Genomic DNA, 6,058 nt, shown 5'->3' on the forward strand with positions numbered 1-6,058 from the left:
GTAATACTGGTATTTTAAGACAGCAAATTTCAAATCATGGCCCCCAGATCAGTTATCTGGGAACTTGTTAGAAATGCAAATTCTTGTATTCATCCCAGACATACAGAATCAAATACTCTGAGAGTGGATGTCTTAGTCCATTCTGGCTGCTATAACACACACCACAGACTGGCTGGGTTATAAAGAACGGAAATGTATTTCTTACAGTTCTGGGGGCAGGAAAGCAAGATTATGGTGCAATAGATTTGATGTCTGATGAAGGCCTGCTTTCTTATTCATAGAAACATTTTCTCTCTGTGCCCTCACAGAGTGGAAGGGGCAAGGGTCTCTCTTGGGTCTCTTATAAGGGCACTAATCTCCTTCATGAGGGCTTCCCCTCAAAGATCTAATCACTTCTCAAAAGCTCCACTGTGAAAACCATCACAGGGGGGATTATAATTCAGCATATGAACTATGAGGAAACATGGACATTTAGTCTGTAACAGGGGACCTAGTGCGTCCCAGCAATCTGTATTTTAATAAGTCCTTCAGGTGATTTTGCTGCACATTCAAATTCAAGGACTACTGCTTAAGGAGAAGCTAATAATGTGAGAACCTATTGAAAAGGTTCTGAGTAATTTTTATTTTGTTTTGTTTTAATGCTAAGGTAAATGTGTTGAGGAAAAAATACTAACTTTTCAGATTTGTTATTTTATAGTCTTAAAAGACAGGCCAAAAAAAAAAAAAAAAAATCCAGATCTAAGTATCTATGAGCCAGACATCCCCTCATTGTTCAATTCAGAAGTTGGTGTTATTTCATATACATGACATTCCCTTTGTTTTTTGTTGCTCATAAAATAGCATTAGACAAAAAGACAACAACAACAAAAGATGGAATGTTTAAGACAAGAGGAAGAAGGGAAAGGGGGTTAATGACACCAGTGTCTATTGCTTTTATTGGAAAACAGCTTTTCAAGAACATTACTCAGCAGATTTCTATAGCTCACTGGCCAGAACCATGGCTTGGGACAATCCCTAGCATTAAGGCATGCTGGGAAAGCAAGTATAGGATTTTATTTTCCCACACTGCAGTTTAGTTCATTAAAAAAAGAACTCATACAGATAAGGGGCCAAGGGGTTGACATAGTTGCTGGGTCAGTCAATCTATGAAATTATAAATAGGATGTCAGTGTTCTTACTTGAGGGCATGGTCTGATCCAGGTGGCCATACTAAGTCACCCCTCAGTATCAGTAGGTGATTGGTTCCAGAACCTACCATGGGTACTCAAATCCATGGATGTTCAAGTCTCTTATATAAAATGTTGTAGTATTTACATATAACCTAAGCATATCTTCCCATACACAAATTTGCAGACGTGGATCTGGAAGATACAGAGGGCTGACTCTATGTAAATATAAGCAGAATCTTTCATCTTTAGACACAAGGCCAAGTGAAGTGCGTCAAAGTAGAATCCCAAGTCCCACATCCCCAAATTTCCAGTGAGGGGTCTTTCCCCTACACCTTCAAGAATAATCCCTCTTTGAGAGTAAATTTATGTGGTTCCTTAGTGTTTATCACTTCCTTTTCCTAGGAGAAGCAAGCAACTGTATTGGCCTGGTGACACTTGGGAGAGTCTCACATCCAAGGTCACATCATCCTGGAGACAGTGTTACTGGTTAGAAAACAGTGCATCTTTCTCCTGAATCTCTCCTTAAACACATTCTCCACCTTCCTCAATTACTCCTCCCACAAAGTAAATTCACTTGACAACGCTCTTCAGAGTGAGGGTAGATTTAGTGTTCTCCGCCTGTGCTGGATAGGGAACTTCAAGTTGGAGGAGGCAGGCTTAACAATTTCAAAAATCCACCTTTCCATTATTAATACACACAGGCTGGTCATAGCTTGTTTGGTTGGGTAATCCAAACTGTTATTCCCCAAAGTCCTGGGTCACTATCAGTTAATATAGTTTTCCAACAATTTTTATCCCAGATATAGAAGTATTAAGATGTGGCCAAGAAGCTCTCCTGTGTTCCACAGTCTCTTTGCCTCCACTGAATATTGTGTGGGACCATTCATCCTAGCTGGTAGAATAAACCTTCCTTTCTCTTATAGTTCACTAACATCAAAGTAGCCAGGCACTGGTGTCAACTTCCAGTTTAACAGAACCATTATAGTATCCTTTGACGAAGGAATTTCTTGAGTAGCCAGTGACTCTCATCCAGCACAGCCTAAGATTTCAGAAATATGAAGCTCAAATTCTGCTAGACTGATGAGAATATAGGAGTTTATCTTAATCATACCCCTTACGCCTTTGGAGGGAAAATAATTGATACAAATGCTAAATTCTCTCAAACTAAAGGTAGAGGAAGCTTTTTCTTTCTTTCTTTCTTTCTTTTTTTTTTTTTTTTCCTCTTTTTTGATTATAGGGTGTATGTGCTCACCACAGAGAGAAAGTGAACAATCATCCTCCAGGGGCAATGTTCATGCTGCAATCCTCTCCTCTCTAGTCTCGTCTCAGGATTTTTTGAGCAAACATGCACATGTGCCCAATGTAATCATCAAGCCGCAGGGTCTGAAACTCGAACCAGTCAGTCATGTAGGATCCAGTGCATTAAGCTCCATGTCACCTGCTGGCCCAGAAGGAAGCTTTTATTAAAATCTCATAAAGTGTTTCTGGAAAAAACTTACAGCAGTCATACTTAATGGTGAAAGTTAATATCATACCCTTCTAGAATTGGAAGGAAATTTTTTAAAAAGTCTATTCAATGCAACATTTTTATTGCAGGTCTTAGCTAGTGTAATAAAGTGACAAAGATAAATGGAAAGTAAAGAAATAAAACTGTCATTCTTTTGTGGACAATGTGATGTGTGTATAAGAATCTGAAAAAATAGACTGATGAATCAAGAATAAGTGAGTTTAGCAAACTGGTTTGATACAAGGTTAATATAAAAAAAACTGTATTTAAATAGGTACAAATACAGAAAATAAATTTAAAAAGATCTTATAATGTTGAGTGTAGGAAGACAGGTACAAAGGAATGTATACTGATGATGCCATAAATATAAAGTTCAAAACCAGGTAAGACAAATTTGTAGGCTATAGTACTTACCTTTTTTTTTTTTTTGGATATTTTAAAAACACTTTAATAAAAGTTAAAACTGAAATGAACACACATCCTAAAAATCACCTCCTTCCACTAATAGGAAGATCCTTTCTTATATGCATGTATTTGGCTTAAACTCAACTCAGGATTAACTGTGATATTCACTTATATCAACAAATGCTGACAACTTGATCTAGTTAACAAAAATTACAAACTCAGCTATATGAACATACTACACAGGGAAATTATGGTCAGATTAATGCACAAGAAATACAATAAATTGTTAATGATGAAACATTTGGTACTCTTGTTCATTAATTTAGACTTGTTTTTTTACAAACATATTATCTACGTTGTATACAGGGATTCATATCAGCTTTTCATTTTCCCATATAAACATTACATTTGCAAAAAAAAAAAAATATATATATATATAGTACCACTACCGTAAGTGAAGTCAACATATGATAAAACAGAATACCTTAGAAAAGGCAACTCCTCTTAAACATGGTTTCTTACACAAAACTTGAATAAAAATAAGAGCTGGATCAATTTTAGAGATGGCCTAGAAAACAAGTTGTTAGAGGGAAAAAAATCTTAAAACAAACTTTGCATTTATGAATTGATCTATATGCAGGCTTAACTCACAACAGCTAGGTTTTAAAGTTGAAGATGGAAGAAAAAAATAAAAGATCCCATTAGTTGGGGGAGAGCAAGTGATGTGGTGGTTAAGGGTGTTGGACTCCCACATGGCTAAGGTTCAAGTCCTGGACCTGGCAGCTTGCTTTCTCACTCTCTCTCTCTCTCTCTTTCTGTCTCACTCTGGTCAAATTAAAATAAATAAATAAATAAAAGAGAGCTGTAAAAAAGATCCCATTAGCAAGTTGGTGTTTTGTCTGATGTCCCAATCAATTGCTAGAATGTGTCAAGTTCTAAGCATCTGAAAATTCCAAGCTATGATTTATAAGTATATGGCATCAGTTACATGAGGGCCTGATATTAGGAAGATCAATAATTCATCTAAGGACTGGATGTAAGCAGCATCTAACTAGAAAAATTGCTTCATTCAACAAACTTTGAGGGAACTGTGGTAGTAGGAATGAAAAAAAACTAAATGAATAGCAGTTTCTTCAAATTTCATTCTATTGAAGTCAAACAATGCCGACAATAGTATCTTCCTTACTCATCTAACAAATAATTTACCTTTAGAAAGACATAAGGATAAAAAGGTAAATGTAAAGCCCTGCAGGGATGATATCCAACAGTTTTCTGATAACTGAGGCATCAAATGCCTGACATTGTATTTAGAGATATCTTGATACTGTGTCATAGGTTTATCATTAATTCCACAAGTTCCTACTCCAACTTTGCCAGTTATACTCAGGCGAAGCAAAAATACTCTTTACCTGTCTTTTATTTTTAGAATGGGCTCTGTTATTGAATTGTTGCCATTTCACTTTCTGGTCCTCTCTTTCTTGCTCAACTTTATTTTCTGTGCTTTTTTCAAAGCCTTATTGTTATATTCACACTGCTGGGCAATCATTTCTTTTTCTTTGACATGGGCTTGTTGCAACTGTCCTCATTGCCTTTCTTCCTTCTACAGGCTTAAGGTTCAATAGTGGAGTCACTTCAGCATTGCCATAACTAGCAAAGGTGGTTGCAGCAGAGTCATTTTCTTCATCTATCTCCTCATTCTCCACTTCATAACACCTGTAAAGATACCATGGTGTCCATCTTCCCGTCAAATTGCCATCTACTTGTCTCCAATTTCCCATGAATGTGTGGGCTAAGTAGAAGCAAAACTGTCTGAACTTGCTAGAGTTTCAGAAGACTGGTTGACAGGTCTTTGGTTAGCTCTGTAACTTCTTGTAAATCTTTCTTCAATTTTAGCAAATCTTTATTTTCTCTATTCCCAGGTAATGCAGCTTCAACCTGCTGAAGTTGAGCTTTGTAGCTTGCCTGCTGCTTTACAAGATCCTCTGACATCTTCAAATACACTCTTCACAGAATTGCAGTGGGCTCCACTCGCTCCCCCCTGCAACTCGGCAGCCTCTCCAGGTTGGCTAAGTCTGCCACCTAGGCAAGAGGCCACAAGGCTGATTGGAACGACTCAAGGCTCAACTCTGATGGGAGAAGAGGTCAGGCTCCCAGCACTAATGTCAGCAGCCAAACCTTTCCTTACTTACTTTTGAGGAGGAGGTAATAGAGATTGAGGTGTATGAGCTGGACTTTTAATTAGGGGAGTCATTCACTGGGGTTTACTTTGCTATATGTCATGTTTTCTGCACTCTTCTATAAACAAAGTCAAAAGACAGTCAACTAGGAAAATATTTGCAACTTTTATCACAAATGGAAAATTTAGTTACTAAAAACAACCTATAATCCAATTAGAAAAACAAGGATAGTCTGAGAGAAAAGAAAAAAATCGTGCGAATTGATTACAGAAAAAGAAGCAAAAATCATTTCTACATATATGCCAGCCATGAAGATATTTAGTATTATAATGGTTGAAAAAGGTGGATTACAATAGAATGGTAAAGATGTGAGAAAACAAACATTGTTGATTGGATATTTTTAAATTCACATACATTTCACCATAATTCTACTTTGGATGACATCTGCATAGGAATATTAATTGTAATGTCTTCATTATAGTGAAAGTCAGAAAATACTTGAAGGGTTTATTAACATGAGTTAAATAAGCTATGGCATTATCTATCAGTAGATTATTTAGAAACTGTCAAAAATAATCAGAAGCTTATGTGTAGTGATATCCTAGAACAATTTTATAGACATTGTGCAGTGCAAAAGGAAAGGTACACAATAAATATGTAATATTTTCCTTTGTGTAACCCACCAAAAATTCATAGGCATATATATATGTTATGCATTACTTATCACTTTACAGATAACAAAAACAGATCAACAAGTCAATGATTCTGTGGGGGGAAACTAGGTGGCTGAAAGGATGAAA

At 36.5% G+C, this 6,058-nt stretch overlaps 1 pseudogene; it reads right to left on the minus strand.

Moving 5' to 3' along the window:
- Nucleotides 1-1,310: 1,310 nt before the first annotated feature.
- On the minus strand, nucleotides 1,311-5,070 carry LOC102490789 (survival of motor neuron-related-splicing factor 30 pseudogene; annotated as a pseudogene).
- Nucleotides 5,071-6,058: the final 988 nt, after the last annotated feature.

This window comes from Tupaia chinensis, unplaced genomic scaffold, assembly GCF_000334495.1.
Source record: "Tupaia chinensis unplaced genomic scaffold, TupChi_1.0 Scaffold148904_1, whole genome shotgun sequence".
In the NCBI taxonomy this organism is placed as follows: Eukaryota; Metazoa; Chordata; class Mammalia; order Scandentia; family Tupaiidae; genus Tupaia; species Tupaia belangeri.